The sequence below is a fragment of the Coffea arabica genome, chromosome 2e (assembly GCF_036785885.1).
Source record: "Coffea arabica cultivar ET-39 chromosome 2e, Coffea Arabica ET-39 HiFi, whole genome shotgun sequence".
Taxonomy (NCBI): Eukaryota; Viridiplantae; Streptophyta; class Magnoliopsida; order Gentianales; family Rubiaceae; genus Coffea; species Coffea arabica.
In genome coordinates this window covers 49,839,697-49,856,710 of record NC_092313.1, presented here as the reverse complement: position 1 = coordinate 49,856,710, position 17,014 = coordinate 49,839,697, and the positions used below count along the sequence as shown (strand labels likewise).

The 17,014-nt window shown below is 39.8% G+C and overlaps 1 long non-coding RNA gene across 1 annotated transcript; it reads right to left on the bottom strand.

Moving 5' to 3' along the window:
• Positions 1-11,193: 11,193 nt before the first annotated feature.
• Positions 11,194-16,756, bottom strand: LOC140037305 (uncharacterized). The gene is made up of 4 exons (XR_011841229.1): positions 16,479-16,756; positions 14,508-14,565; positions 14,290-14,392; positions 11,194-11,250 (listed from the first exon to the last, which is right to left on the bottom strand). It is a non-coding gene; the product is annotated as an uncharacterized lncRNA (long non-coding RNA).
• Between the last annotated feature and the right edge of the window lie 258 nt (positions 16,757-17,014).

Below are 17,014 nucleotides of genomic sequence, written 5' to 3'. Positions count from 1 at the left end.
AGAGACAAAAGGATAGAGTTGCATTAATGGAGTGACATGTGTCACACAACCATTGGTTGGACTTTGTTGGCAACTATTCACACTTTTGACTTTTGACCAAATTGAGTAAATATCTTGAAAAATTGCTCAAAAATCACCATTTTCTTCTCCTTCATGGCCGATTCTTCCTTGAGCAAAGAAGAAAGAAATTCTTCAACTTTCTAGTTTCCATTTCACTCAATCTTCCAAAACCAACCACATAACTTAGATTCTACTCCATAAAATTTCTCCCTTGGGTGCTAGTAAGTAGTTTAGTGAAGTTTGTTTGAAGACTTAAGGTGTCCAACATCTTCCTCTCTCTTGATTACTTGGTAAGTGGTATATGAACACCCTCCTATATTTAATGATGTTGAATTTATGCCTAATGGTGGCTATAGTGTTGGAAATTGTGGTTTATTTCTTGGTTTGGAATGAATTGGTGAAGTTTTTATTTTTTTGAGGAATTTTCTGATTTAATGTGATCATGGTCTTGTGGATGTTTATGATGGTTGGTAATAAGGGGCTATGACTCTAGTGAATGTAAATGATAGGAAATTGCAACCAATTTTGGGTTTGGAAGAAATTCTGGAAAATTAGGGTTCTTGAAGCTACATTCTGTCCGAAATTTTAGGTCATAGATAGAGGCCGAATTGGACTTTATTCAAAACATAAAAGTTGTAGGTATTGATGAGTTTGAAGTGCCTACAAAATTTCAGGGCATTTGGAGTAGTGTAGAGTGAGTTATGCCTTTTTTACTGTTGCTATTCTGGGTGATCAGAATGTGCGAACTGTGATTGTAATCGTCTGTTTTGACTGGAATTGCATTGGATTTGGATGTTGGTGTCTTCTTATGAAATGTAGCTTGATGTCTTAGCTACTGTATGCCTTTGGAATTTATGCATTTGGACCTGTATAGACGGAGTTAGACGAATTACAGTTTTGTGTGATTTGGGAACCTGCAATTACGATTCTGGTTTGGTATTTGGCATATATGACTTAGTTGTGCTGGGATTTGGACTGAGTGGCCTTCTACATTTTTGTAGCCCTATCTCTTAGCTTCGAAACGGTGGGTTTTGCACCTTCATCCGACAATCGTAGCGCCTTTGGTGCCATTACCGCAAAAGGATGTCAAAACTGTTTTCTGGTTTTGAGCAATTGTGGTTAATTGCTATGTGATTGGGTTTGATTGTAGGTTGGAAAATAAAGGAATTAAGGGGAAATGCTGTCCGATTTTAATAGCGTTGGTTACCTTAAGTTTCAAGTGAAAGGCTTGGACTTGAATGATGGAATTGGCTATATTGAACAAGGATTATGAGCCGTGGAGGTGAGTGACCTTAAACTACTTGCAACGTTACTTTAAAATGTTTCTTGCATCGTTTCTTTGATTGCATATCCTGTGTGCCGGCATATAAGTTCTTGACATGTTTTGGCTCAAATGAGTACTTGGAATTCGTGTGCTAGACTCCGACGTTTCCTCCACCGTTTAATGTTCCTGTAGAGCACCAATGGGCTCAATGTTCAATGTTCAATGTTAATGTTCAATGTTAAATGATTGTTTGGAGCGTTGGACGTCTAAGTACCATGATTTCACTGGCTCATGAGAGAAGTGAAAGTGCATTGATTGTTGAAGCATGACATTAGTGAAATGAACGATTGTGAAACTGATTTGATAACTGAATTTCTTGCTTACTCGCTGAGCTTCTAGCTCACCCCAAAATGTTTTATTCCCCTCCACAGGGCTCAAGGCAAAGGAGTGGCTTGTAGTGTTTATTCATGGATTATCTCATGTGTGGCTTGAATTTGGATTTCCTTTTGTGTAATCGTTCATATTGGGATTGTATTGAACGTTTAGAATTGATTGGATGTGTAATAGTCTAGTTTTGGACTTCCTCCTGTATAATAGTTGGTATCAAGGATCAGAGTGGCGCAGTGGAAGCGTGGACGCTTCGCTTTTGATATGTAAAGTTTGGGAACCTTTGATGTATATTGGAGATTTATATTGTAATATTTGAGGTTTATTCTTGTAATTCAATTGAGGATTGTAGTGAACGACTGAGTCCTGGCGAGAGCTGGGCAGGCGGCCCGCCGAACCCTCTGGTTCGCCTTAGGGGGAGGTGGGGTCGTGACATAATTATTGGAGAATTTGATGTATATTGGAGATTTATATTGTAATATGTGAGTTTTATCTTGTAATCTGTTTGAGGAATGTAGTGAACGACTGAGTCCCGGCGAGAGCTGGGCAGGCGGCCCGCCGAACCCTCTGGTTCGCCTTAGGGGGAGGTGGGGCCGTCACAGTTGGTATCAGAGCTTAGGCTTCAGATCTCGGTAGTGTATCCTAGGCTTGAAGTTTAGGATGCCGGACCGTGGGTTTGGTTTGAAATATTAGTGATTTTTGCGGGATGTCTTGACTTGATTGGTACAAGAGGGAATGTCGAGGACGACATTCTTTTAAGGAGGGGAGATTGTGATGCCCCGAAAAGAATGAGTATGAGAACCCGGAAATTTTCTAATTTTCTAGTGTTTATTTTATTTAATCGCCCGCCTTTTTTACATTTTCTTTATTAGAAAAGTTCCCCAGATAAAGTTTATGAGCAAAGATAGTTTTAAAATGATTTTTCTTGTATCGGTTAGTTTTTGAGAAATTAAGAGCGTATTTTGAACGTGGGACCCGCTAGTGCGGTAAATGCATTATATTTTTGAGAACTTGTTGGAATTTTGTATTAAGTGATATTATTTTACAAAGTGTTAAGATATTTGTATTGGAGAGACAAAAAGATAAGTTTTAAACCTAAAGGTGACAAGTGTCACCATCTAATTTAATCTTGGACTTTGACCATTTGACTTTACCTTTACCTTTACCAAATAAATACAAAAAAATTGATCAAAATAAGCTTCATTTTGCAAGCTTCTTGGCCGAATGTTCTTGCTCAAGAAAGAAAGAAAAGCTCTCAATTCCTTCCTTCTATTTCTTGCTCAATCTTCAAATCCAACCAATAAAACTCCAAATCATTCCATAAAATCTCTTTGCTAAGTGGTCTTGAGGTGTTTTGTGGAGTTGTTTGGAAAGCTAAGGTGATTTGTTGCTCTATCTCTTGTATGGCTAAGGTGAGTTGTGAAGAACCACTCTCCTCCCTTAATTGATGTTCAATTCATGATTGGTGGTGGTATAAGATGCACTTTTATGGATTATATCTTGATTTTGGTTGAATTGGTGAAGTTTTATAATTTTTGGGGATTTTTCTGTTTTCATATGGATATGATTATGGGGTCATGTATGATGATTGGAAATGATGTTTAATGACTCTAGGAGGTGGAAAAAGTGATTAATTACAATCAATTTCTGTTTTGGAAGGAAAAGTGGAAAACTAGGTTTCAATGTTCTTCATTCTGTCCGAATTTTTAGCTCATAGATAGAGGCCGAATTGGCCTTGGATTAAAACATTAAAGTTGTAGGGAATGACATTTTATAGGTGCCTACAAAATTTCAGGTCAATCGGAGTAGTGTAGAATGAGAAAAGTCGAAATTACTATTGCTGTTCTGGTTTTACCCGAAATTGAGAAGTGCGTCTGTAATGGGTTATTTTGGTTGAGAATGCTTCCGAATTGGTTGTTGAGGTCTTCTGATGAAATGTATCCCTATTTATTAGCTTTCAGCTGGTTTTGGAATTTCTGGATTTGGACTTGGATAGCCTGATTTATGATGTTTCCTCTAGAATGCGTTATGTGAATCTGTTTTTGTGATTCTGGTATGGTATCTTGCATTTTTGACCTGGTTACTGTTGACCTTGGTCGATCAATCCTTGGTTTTGATGATTAACAAACCAAAATGTAGATTTGGGCTAATGTTTTTATGTGAGCAATTTGTTAGAACAGATTCTTGTGGCACAAAAGAAGAAGCAAAAACAGGGCACTCATGTGGGACGTCCGAAAGGAAGCTATCGGACGTCCGAAAGGATGAAGAACATCAGGAAGGATATTCTGTCGGACGCTCGTGAGGAAGCATCGGACGTCCGGAAGGATCGGACGCACCCCTCGGACGTACATCAATCGCATCGGACGTCCGAGAAATTTCGCAAAGATTTGATGACTCTCTGACGACGTTCGGACGCAGGGTTCGGGCGTCCGACAGGTGGTTTGGACGCAGGGTTCGGACGTCCGACAGGTGGTTCGAACGTCCGACAGGCCAACGGCTAGTTTTGACAGCATTTAATATTTGACCGTTGGAGAGCCTTTTGGAGCCATTTCTCACCTTCTATAAACACCCCAAAGCACAAGAAGACATGGGACTTTTGCCAACACAATATACAAGCTTACAAGTGAGATTTTTGAGTAGAAAGATTCTTTGTTGGTTGTATAAGGGGTTGGGGAAGTTGGGTTGTAAGGTTGCTCAAGTGAAGGTTATTCTCTTGGAGGAGTAAAACCTTGGTGAAGGTGAACCTATCACTTGAAGTGGTAAAACCTTGGTGAAGGTTGCCTCATTTGTATAAAATAGTTCTTAATTGGGTGAGTGATCTTTCAAGTGTAGGTTGTTGAGGGTTAACTAGAATTGTTGTAAAACTCCTTGGCTCAACCAAAGTGTGTTTGGGGTGAGAAAGGAGTGAGCCTTCACTTGTACATCTTGGTTAGCATCGCCATCAATTGAAGAGGCTATTGGTTTGATAGTTTGCATTTCTTATCCTTTCTCTTTAATTAAGTTTTCTTTATTGTGCTTAAATTTGATATATCTTTGTGCATCATTGTGAATTTGTTTGTACTCATTGGGTTGCACCGGGCACTTACAGTTACACTCGAAACTGGGTTGAGTGACCTTCTGTAATATTGTAGACCTGTCTCTTAGCTTCGAAACGGTGTATCTTGCACCTTCATCCGACAATCGTAGCGCCTTTGGTACCATTACCGCAAAATGACGTCAAAACTGTTTTTCTGGTTTTGAGCTTAACTTTCATTTCCGGACTTTTCCCTAGCTTGACTTGTACTACCTACTTGGAGCTTGCTGAATGGCTATTGGATGAACTTGTTGTTGTGTGTGTACCTTTGGGTTGGAATGAGGAAATAATGAAGCCATGATGGCTGGAAAAGTTAGCAAATTTAGGGGAAGTGCTGTCCGAACTTTTAAAGGACTTGTTTGCATTGAGTTTGTGATTTAAGACTTGGATTTGAGCAAGGCAATGATATTTGATGGATGATTTCTGAGCCATGGAGGTGAGTGACCCCAAACTATTGTTAAAGCTTCTTATGAAATGTTTCTTGCATTATTTACTCGACTGCATATCATGCGTGCTTGCATGTGAGTTCATGACATGTTTTGGCTTGAAATGAGTACTTGGGGAGTCTTGTGCTGAACACCAACGTCTCCTCCGTTTGTTTATGTTCATGTTCATCTGGAGCTCAAAAAGGGGCTTCCTCTTAATGTTAATGTTAATGTTAAATGATCTGTTTGAGCATTGGGTGTTCAAGTACTACGATTTCACTGGCTCACGAGAGTAATAAACGGACATTTGTTCTTTGAATCATGACATCATCGAAATGATCGAAATGCAACATTGTGAAATATATTTGTTTAAGGATTTTACTGGTTACTCGCTGAGCTTCTAGCTCACCCCAAAAATATTTTATTCCCCTCCACAGGGCTCGTGGCGAAGGAAGGACTTGTAGTACTTATTCACGTGACTGGATGGCATATATCTTGTACAGTTTGAATTTGGAATCATTTTATGTATAGTTGGGAATTGTTTCCGCTTCGCTTATGACATGTAATTATTGGAGAATTTGATGTATATTGGAGATTTATATTGTAATATGTGAGTTTTATCTTGTAATCTGTTTGAGGAATGTAGTGAACGACTGAGTCCCGGCGAGAGCTGGGCAGGCGGCCCGCCGAACCCTCTGGTTCGCCTTAGGGGGAGGTGGGGCCGTCACACAAATCGCATCATGCCCCTTTTGTGTTCGTGGCAACCCTAATACAAAATCCATCGTTATGTGCTCCCATTTCCATTCAGGGATCTCTAAAGGTTGGAACAGACCTGACGGTTTTTGATGCTCAGCTTTCACTTGTTGGCATGTAAGACACCTTTGTACAAACTGGGCAATCTCCGCCTTCATATTATCCCACCAATATAGAATTTTGAGATCTTGGTACATCTTATTACTCCCTGGGTGCACCGTAGACCTAGAGCGGTGAGATTCCTCCAAAATCTCCCTCTTAAACTCCTCATCCGTAGGTACAACGACACAATTTCGAAACTTTAAGATTCCATCAGGACCTAGGTTAAAGTTAGGTAACTCCCCTTTCTTCACTTTTTCCACCCACTTTTGCACTATTGGGTCCTTCACTTGGCCCTCTTTAATTCGATCCAACAGTGTCGACTTCACCTCAATATTTCCAAAAATCACCTTCTTCGGTTCCAGACGAGATTTCCACTCACATACATCTTCTAACAAGCTCCACTCTCTCACCATGGAACTTGCTAGTTGAGCCTTTCGACTTAAAGCATCTGCTACAACGTTGGCCTTTCCGGGATGATAGTTAATCGTACAATCATAATCTTCTAAGAACTCCACCCAACGACGTTGTCTTAGGTTTAACTCTTTCTGAGAAAACAGATACTTAAGGCTCTTGTGATCTGTATATACCTCAAAAGTCACTCCATATAGATAATGTCGCCATTTTTTGAAGGCAAACACAACAGCTGCAAGCTCCAAATCATGGGTTGGATAGTTTTGCTCATGAGGTTTTAACTTCTGAGATGCATAGGCAATCACATTCCTATTTTGCATCAACACGCACCCTAACCCCTCTCTCGAAGCATCGGTGTAAACCGTGTAACTATCATTCCCATTGGGCAAAGCTAATACTGGAGCCATGGTCAATTGCTTCTTAAGCTCTTGGAAACTACTCTCACACTTAACATCCCAACTGTACTTTCCTTGTTTCTTTGTCAAGTTAGTCAAGGGTTCCGCAATTCTCGAGAAGTTCTTTATAAATCGGCGGTAGTACCCTGCTAATCCTAGAAAACTTCGCACCTCTGTGGGATTCTCTGGCCGCTTCCATTCGGCTACAGCTTCCACTTTCGCCGGGTCTACAGCAAGCCCATCTTTTGAAATTAGATGACCTAGGAACGCCACTTTTTCCAGCCAAAATTCACACTTGCTGAACTTAGCGAACAATTGGTGCTCTCTTAGGTTTGCAACACTATTCGCAAGTGTTGTTCATGCTCCTCCCTTGACTTCGAATATACCAGGATATCATCAATAAACACCGCTACAAACTTATCCAAGTAAGGTTTAAACACTCGATGCATTAAATCCATGAATGCCGCTGGGGCATTGGTTAAGCCAAAAGGCATTACCGCAAACTCAAAATGCCCATATCGAGTGTTAAACGCCGTTTTTGGCACATCCTCCTTTCTAATTCTCAATTGATAGTACTCCTGTCGAAGATCCAATTTAGAAAACACCACAGCCCCTTGTTATTGATCAAACAACTCGTCGATGTGGGGCAAAGGATATTTATTCTTAACAGTTACTGCATTCAGTCCTCGATAATCAATGCATAACCTTAAACTCCCGTCTTTCTTTTTAACAAATAGCACTGGAGCTCCCCATGGTGACTCGCTCTCATGTATGAATCCCCATTCTAGCAAGTCTTACAATTGCACTCTTAACTCCTTAAGCTCAGCAGGTGCCATTCGATAAGGAGTTTTCGAAATGGGAGTAGTTCCGGGTACTAGATCAACCTTAAATTCAATCTCTCTTTTGGGTGGCAGTGACCCCAACTCCTCCGAAAATACGTCCGGGTATTCACTGATTATCAGCATGTCCTCCAACTTCATATTTTCTCCCGGAGTGTTAACTAGAAAAGCTAAATAACCGCGTGCCCCACGACTAAGCAGTTTCCTAGCCCTTATTCCCGAAATGAGCGCAGATGAGGCTAACATACCCCTTACGTCTAACTTTAAAGTTGCCTCACCTGGTATGAAAAACTCTACCACCTTCATCCTACAATCTACCCGAGCATGGTAATGAGCTAGCCAATCCATACCTAGGATAACATCGTACCCCTTAATGGCTAGACTAATGAGGTCGACTATCAATTTCCGCTCACTAACCCAAATATCACAATTTCTGTACACCTCATTCGCAAGTAAAGTTTGGTTACCCGTAGGTGTTCTTACTTCTAAGTCATAAGGTAGTCTTTCAACTTTCATGTCAATTCCAAGCATAAATGTAGGGTTAACAAAAGAATGAGTGACATGTTCCGATCACTCTGCGCTGACCCTTGGGCTCCACTAGGTGCCCCTTTCCGTTTTGCGTGGAAATTTCTCACTTGTGCCCTAGCAGTCTCTATCCTTTGGACCTTCTCCAAAACCTCCGTAAACGCATTAATCTGGGCCGCCGCCAAGGCCTCTTGTATCTCCACATTGAGCCCTTGCACAAATCTCCGTACTCTTCTTTGCTCCGCAGCTATCAGTTCAGGAGCAAATTTTGATAATTTCGTAAACTGAGTCTCATACTCAGCTACACTAGAAGTTCCCTGCCGGAGCTTAATAAAATCGTCCTCTCTCTTTTCCTGAATGATAGGTGGAAGGTATTTCTCGTTAAATTCCCGTACAAAGTTTAACCAGGTCCATGCAGTTCCCTCTCTCTCCCATTTGGCCCTGATTACATTCCACCAAGCCCTGGCTGGACCTTCGAACTGGAAAACAGTGAATTGTACTTGCCTATCCTCTGTATAGTTTAAAGTGGCAAAGATGTTGATCATGGCCTCTAGCCATTTCTCAGCTCCTTCCGGGTCTGGTCCTCCCAAGAATTTAGGTGGAGAGAACTTCTGGAATCTCTCTAAGGCCCTATCTTGCTCCATATCGGGGTTCCTAGGTTGATTTACAGGGGCTTGACCCTGTTGTTCCACTAAACGGGCCAGAATATTAGTCATTTGTTGAATTGCAGTTGCCACTTGATCTCCCCCTACAGCCTGGGGTCCAGGTTGTGGCTCAATCGTTGCCTCTTCTCCTCTCTCGGTTCTTGCACCAGTTCCTGTGCTTATCTACCCCCACGGCCACGACTAGGACCACGTCCTCGGTTAGTTCCCCTGGCTTGACTTCTTCTACCCTCCATGTTTTGGGTTTAACCAACTATAGACATATAAACAAGGTAAGGTATGGTTCATGTAGCACATTTCAAAAGGATAAATAGAGACAATAAAACATATAATAAACAAGTTCTTTATATACATAGCAAACAAGTCACATATACATGCCAATCTAGACAAGTCAAAGGCTATACTAGCCAAGGAACATAGAACAAAAGAAACCCTATTTACATCCACCGTGACACGTCAAAGTCAAAAACAAAAGAAAACATGTCGTCCTACTATGTTCCTAACTATCCCACAAAAATCTCCTTAACCCTAACAAGTTGTCTGGCTAGATGCCGACCGAACCGACTCCGTGGATGCACTCGGCTCCTCCTCCGGGTCCTCCTCAGGATCCTCCTCCGGATCCTCCTCAGGAGCGCCAGGAAACATCAGGGACTACAGGCACTTGACCCTCTTCGGCCAAGTCCTGAATCACATCCTCCACCAGTGCCTCACACTCAGTCAGGGTATGGCCGGTCTGGTCTCGAATATCCTCAACCACTCGAATAAGGCGTCCAGTAGCCACCTGAGCCTGCTCGTAGAAGGCATCAGTCCGCTGCTGCTCCTCCAAAATCGAGGCCTCCAGCTCTCAGATCCGGGCTCCCTGAACTCGGTGAGCAGCCTGGAGACGTTCTATCTCCGACTGGCACCTACGATTGGCACTATCCAATCGTCTCCGCTCATCGTCCACTGCGAGCACTACCCGATCGGGGTAGGAGTAAGTCTTCCAGCAGTCGCAGCGACGAATCTTACGCGCTGGGGACCACCGCTGCACTGGCCCACCGGAGCTCTCCTGGTACGTGATCACGCGACAAACGGGCCCCTCCAGATATGGCTCTTCAGTAGGAACGTCAGTAGGTATGTCAGTAGGTACGGGCTGAGACAGCCCAGCACCACCAGAAGCGTAAGCATCCGCCATCACCTATGTTTGCAAATAACGGTGCAAAAGTAAGTACACGAGGCGTCGAAAACAAGGCTAAAGGCTAAGCTCAAGAATAAAACCCTAGCCTATCGTATCTAGCACTCAATCTATCCGGATCAATTCATCCCTAGGCTCTGATACCACCTGTGACGACTCCACCTCCCGCTAAGGCATACCAAAGGATTCGGCGGACCGCCTGCCCAGCTCTCGCCAGGACTCACTCACTCGTATCACGTGCATACATCCATAGATAATAAATAATGGCACCATTCAAACTTATAATTTACATCGATGCACAATCAATATACAAAACTTCTATATACCCAAACTAGTTCAAAGTGCATACAATCCAAGTACAATCATCCTAATCGAGTGATAGCGCGAGTACAAGTCAAAAGTAAAAAATAACTAGGCTACCCTAGTCTTTACATATCTCACGCCTCGCTCGTACCCCGGTAAGGAAAACAAAACTAACGGAGTGAGCCAAAACTCAGTGAAGTTCCAAATATCAAATTGGACATCAAATAAAGTAATAACAGTGTGATAGTGAAATAGCGAGCAAACAAGTCGAATCAGAGAAATAACACTTTAGATAATCAAGAAATATCTGGTTCACATTCACATGTAAGGATACAATAGCTCATCTCTCGGCTCCATCCCAGCTTGAACAATTGGTAGTTGACACTCCGTCAACTTTCAAGTAATGAACTAGTCCAGAAAAACCCCACTTCACGCCAATCTCCATTCACCGATCAACCCCCTTATCGGGCCCGCACGCCACACGAAACACGGGTGGTAATACTCGAGTATACTGATTAGCCGAGGAGATAACACTCCGCTCGACATCACTAATTACCCAGGGTTCGTTATCTAATCGACCAGGCCCTTGCCGACTCGACTCGATTAACTAGCCACAGGGTTTCTGGAATTCCAGGCAAGATATAATTCACACGCATGTAGAGCAAGACAATTGAAATCGATGAACAAGAACAAGTCTTATTAGGGCAAGTGCGATAAAGTACACCCTTGTCTTATCAAATCACTTATATATCATGTCATCACATTTGTCAAAGATAAATCACAAATATCAAGTTCAATCAGATATTTGGAAGCACTCACCAAAAGTAGTGCCTCTAGTGATCGCGTCTGGGTTGTACTCCGGGTTTGGAATCCAAATCTGCGATAAAACTTGACTTAAAAACTTTGAAAATCGACTAAGGTTCGAAACTCAGACGTTTCGTTCAATAAGAATCAATAAATTGAAATTCACTTGAAGAGTAGTCGTGAAACACTTGCTCGCTTTTTAAACTATAAAACTTTGTAACATTTATACTTGAAAATGCCATTTGAGTCGAATGTACAAGGAAAACATACTTCGAGCAGTCATTATTTTTATTTTTCAAGGGTATAAGTTCGGCCAAATCCTTACTTATATACCTTGGAAAAAGAAGACGCAAATATCCTAGATGGTTCAAGTAGTAATCACTCTTAACCCTTACTCAAGTCGCAAGTATATTTCTCTAGTCCTCGAGCGTAAATTTGGGCAGCACGCCCTTTGTATTTTCCTATTTCCAGCCATTTATGGCTTCATTCTTTTCCTCAATCAAACCCAAAGTTACACACAACACAAATTCATTTCAATAGCCGTTCAATAGGCTCAAGGTAATACAAGTACAAAAATCAAGCTAATGACCTGTGCGGAAATGAAGTTTAACAAAAGACAGATTTGACGGGTTTTTGCGGAATGGACACATCCGAGGCTATGGTTATCGGATTGAGGCAAAACTTATACCGTTTCGAAGCTAAGACAAAGGGATACAACTTTGGTGAAGACCACCTAGTCTAATTTCTAGTGTAACCCAGTCAAATTCCCAATTCACAGAACCAAATTCCAACTAACCGGCCAGTTAACCGTACTACCTCCAAATGGCCATATCTCAAGCTACCAAAGTCCGTTTAAGGCGTTCTTGGAGGCGTTGTAAATCTAAGACAAAATAATAAAACTTTCATGTTTTGGAAAATGGTAAAATCAGCATGGATCATAGTGAATAGACACGGTCAATTGGATGAACTGTCTAAAACTGATCACTGGATGCATCCTAGGGCAGTGAGGGTATTTTGGTCTTTTCACAGGTTACGTTGCTCCGATTGGGCTGAAGTTTTGTATACAACTATAAAACATCATTCTCTACAACTTTCATGTTTTATGCTAAGCCTAATTCAGCCTCTAACATCACGAACCGGAACCAGACAGAACTGCGCTACAGTTTTCCAGAAATCTAAAATTTTACGGTTTCAAAGGAAACTTTTTTCATTTCTTGCTTCAATCACTACCACAACCTCTTATATAAGCTTAGATACAACATATACTATCCATACAGCAAGTATAGGCAGAAAATCATTCAAACCCTAACTCATGTAACTCAAGAACATACACTATATCCATCCAAATCATTATAATAGCTATCATCCACCACAAATTTAAGGTGCTATGCCAAGTTAAGCAAGATTAAGAGTAAGAAATGGTAAATCAGCATTATTACCTTACTAAAGTTACTTCCAAGAGCAGCCCTAGCTTTTCCTTCCAAACTTTCACCAACACACCACTAGCTAAACACTCAAAGAAAGTTTTAATCGGATTAGTTTCTTGTTTCCTCACTTAAGTGACTCAAACTCAAGATGGATTGGTGTATCTCTCCCTTGGTTTTTCTCTCCCTCTCTCTCGGCCAAAGAAAGCAGAAAATGATGAAGAAAGGAAGCCAAATGGTGATAAGAAGGCAAGACAATTTGGTCTTGGTCAAGGCCCTAGATGGCCAACAAGTGGCATCACCAATTTCCACTCATTTTTTTTTCTTTTCCTTGCAAATTTGGTCAACATTTTCGGCCAAAGCTAGCTGAGAATGAGGGGATATTTTGCACAAATATTAATGAGCTTATATGGTAAGAAAGTGGTGATCAAGTGGTGTGTTCAATCGGAAGTGCACGGTACACGTCGGTTCGCACCGTTTTTCCTTAAATCACACGTACTAGGGTTTTTACTTCCTATTCACTAAATTTTTATCATTGCTTCTAATTACATATTATTTCTCACCTAAAAGTCACTCTTAAGCACCAAATTTGATCCTTACTCCATACCGGATAATTACACTACGGATACACGAAAAATCCTATTTCACTTCGAATTGAAATCGGAAAGGAAAACCCTAATTTCCTATGATCATTGGCACTTTTCTAGGGTGATTGAGTAGGAGGATAGTATAGAATAATAATTGCCAAATAATTTTCAAATAAAATGGAATTTTCAAGAAATATATAAGGAATTTACAAGTCCTCACATCTATCATCATATCCAACCGTCTTCTCATGATCAATATCAAGTTAGACTGCATTGAAAATAAAGTATTATATGCATTAGAATAGATTAGTCAGAAAATATGCTATTACAACCTTGCATAAGTTATCTAAGTACAAGAAATAGTTAACAAGTTGTGTATTATCTAAGTACAAGAAATTTAGATTATAAGTACAAGAAACTGACAATGAATTGAGTTTCATACCATCTACATGCCATTTTAAATGATTCCCAAGACATTGTACTGTGATATTGGATATCTTACCATTATCTTCTTTATTAAAAACTTGTTCAATCACATTATGAGAATATCTAACTTTTTTATTATCAAAATAATTGACTTTGAAGACAAGAACAGCAAGTACTTTTGTCAATGGACAAGTTTAGATCATATTGGGTGAGTTGGCATTGCTCCGTAGTTGAAGTGGTTTTACTTGAGTTTTGCCTACAAACTCTTTGGTTGTCACAGTGAAGTAATCCCAATTAGCCAATACGATGTAAATATCAACTTGTGAACATACATAAGGAGTTCCTCATAAAAGAGGTAATTTTGGAAATTTACTGATCGTTGCTAAATGTGGTTCCTAGCACAGATGCACAGATGTACTCTTAGTGCTAGCTATGGTCCATCCCAAATTTGACAATCAGAAACAACTCCAATCTATTACTTACTCACACAACCATCTAACAAGCAAAGGACTTCTGACAGTTATCAAATAATTGATGTTCTACTTCATGCACTGGTCATATCACTTATACCAATATCACCAAATCCTTTAAGCAAACAAGAAAACAAAAATAGATAACCAGCATGATAATTGTTCTGAAGACAAATTTACAGTAACAAGGTCGAAATTTGTTTACCTGCTTGGATGAAACATCATATTCATCTTCCTAACTAGTACAAGCCTTCTCTGATGAAGAAATCTTCTCGTACTTATCCTTTAACTCTGTAAGTGGCATCTCCCTGGAAGATGAAAGAACCAACAAGAGAGGGAGCAAGAAGAGAGAAGAGATATGGAGTTGATAATAAGAAATGTATATTGATTTGGAAAGTTACCAAAGAGAATCATTATTGTCACCTTAATGTCACCTTATTGTCATCTGATTTGGAAGATTTTATACAAACTAGAGGCAGAACTGAAACACAATAACAAGGCCATCAAATTGTGTTTCACTATGTCATCTTGATAGTGGATGTAAGTAAAGAGAAAAATAAAAGCCTTCATAAACAACCATAAACAGATTCTGAATAAATAAAAGGGGACCAAGGACTACACTTGCAAAGTGCTATATCAAAAAATAACAGACAAAACAAAGGCCTGGCCTTTTCCTAATCACACATTAAGTTCCCCCTGGGTTGAAGTGAACCCACGTGTATGCAACTCAAATAAATGGAGCAATCTAGTGGGCACACCTCATGGTAACTACCACAAAAATTTATAACTTGTCCAGAAGCTTATGTTATAAAAAAATTTCATCTACTTAACACCAAGTATTGCTGCAATCAAGTTGATTTGAGCACTCTTTTGATTATTTTGACAATTTTGTTTACTCAATTTGAATCTGCCTTGGGCACAAGTATGAACCTGAGTCAAATTTGTGATACTCAGAGAGCAATTGAATTTTCCCTGCAGATACTACTTAAATTCTTGGTTTTCAAGGTCTATATCCTGTACTTTGAAATGCTTATGCAGGCAGGAGGGGAATTGCAATTTGCATATATTATGCAGACAAATGGCCCTTATATTTGTTGGTACCTACTGAAGGTTCTTGCATTGGTTATAATCAATTCCTTACCAAACATCTCAAAATTGATCACAATGTCCACATGCATAATGATTTTAGTTTCAAAATTCTACAAGTCATATCTAATTCTCAAGAATCTGAACATTCTTCTAAAAAAATTTTGAATTGGAAAGATATTCTCAAGAAGCTGAACATGCTATCACAACTGTGTCCACTCTCTCTCATTGTTTGGGTAAGATATTGTGGTTCTATGCATTCATTTAGACCATAACGTTTAAATGGTGCTTCTATAGGAAGCTAACAATTGTTGCTGTAATTGCAACTTTACATATCATCAGAACATCAGAATATGCCTAGTAAAGGAAGTGCAAAAAAATAGATATCTTTGGTCAATAGTTAAAGATAGTACAACAGTTTTTTCCAACTAAGTAGAAGCTAATTCGAGAAATGAAGAATCTGAGACACATTAGCAAATTGGCTACAAATCATGACCAAAAATGCTACAGCTAATTGACAATTTGAAGGCACCATATTTGCAACAAAAAATCAAAAGCATCGGCCAACAGAGACAAAGTGAATGAAAAAGACTCTGCCATGATGAAATTAAAAAAGAAAGGATTATCCAAAGAAAAGGTAGTAATTAGCAGCCATCAACGTTTCCATTTGAGCAAGCATTTAAGAGACATAATAGAGAATGTCAGTAACCAGATAATTTGGAGCAAGATGATAAATACATTTTCAAGAGGTGGAAGTTTAGAGCAAGTATTTCCATTCCAATAGAATCTCAAGTTTGAAGAGAATTAGCTCCCTTCAGCAATCATAAAAGTACTTTTGGAAGTGGCAGACACATGGGATGAGAAAAAGTAAACAGCAAATTTTCATTTAAAACAACCATTTATATCCAACTCCACAAAAGGATGAAAAGCAACAATCTTTCTTGCTTTAACCAAAAAGCCAAATCAAGACTGAAGCGTTCACCCCTTAAAATACTCAGATTTTAGATTTTATAAAAACCCAAAATAGACCAGCTCGTTTATTATTCTTAGCTACAAGAAATAGCACTTCCAAAGAGACCTGGCAAAATTGACCAAATTTTGCTAGAACCCAAATCAAGATTCACAGCACTCTAGCCAAAAATCATTAACAAAGAATCAATTTATGAAAATCCGGCAAATCTATAAAAATAGAACAAAAGGGATTCAAAACTTGTTGATGCTTAAATCAGAGACTAACAAGATTGAACCTAAAAACTAAATCTAACAAAATAGAGAAGGTGTAACTAGCATATCCACAAAAATATGTACCATGCATTGCATAATCGGACACAAAATATTGAAATTAGCTCAAACTATGCTTTCAATCCCTAACTTCTCATTTTCCCCAAACTTCAAGCTCTAAACTCCAGCTTTCACCCAAATTTTCAAGCCTTAATTTCTGATTTCTTGCCACCAAGCCAGTGCAACAGCCAAATTAGGGATGTTGGTGGTGCGAGCTCGATAAAGTTGCCCAAATTGATGACAATGGCAAACTTCAGCACATGATGGATTTGGTAGTGCGAGCTTGATACAGAGGAGTTCATTTTCGGGGAAGTGAGGAGGACAAAGAGAAAGAGAGAAGGTGTCTGAAAATTTGGGTAAGTGTTTTAGACAAAAAGTGCGTACTAATGAAGCAAACGATGTTGTTTCCTCAAAATTCCTTCAGCCCACCACGCCTCTTGAGTTTTTTAGTTTGCCGCTCTTAGTTTTGTACATATAAACAACACGCTTTCTTCCTATTTAGATGCAAGAAAATCAAGCTTTCTTTGTCCTTACTCCTATCTCTCACTTTTTTCTTTTTCTCA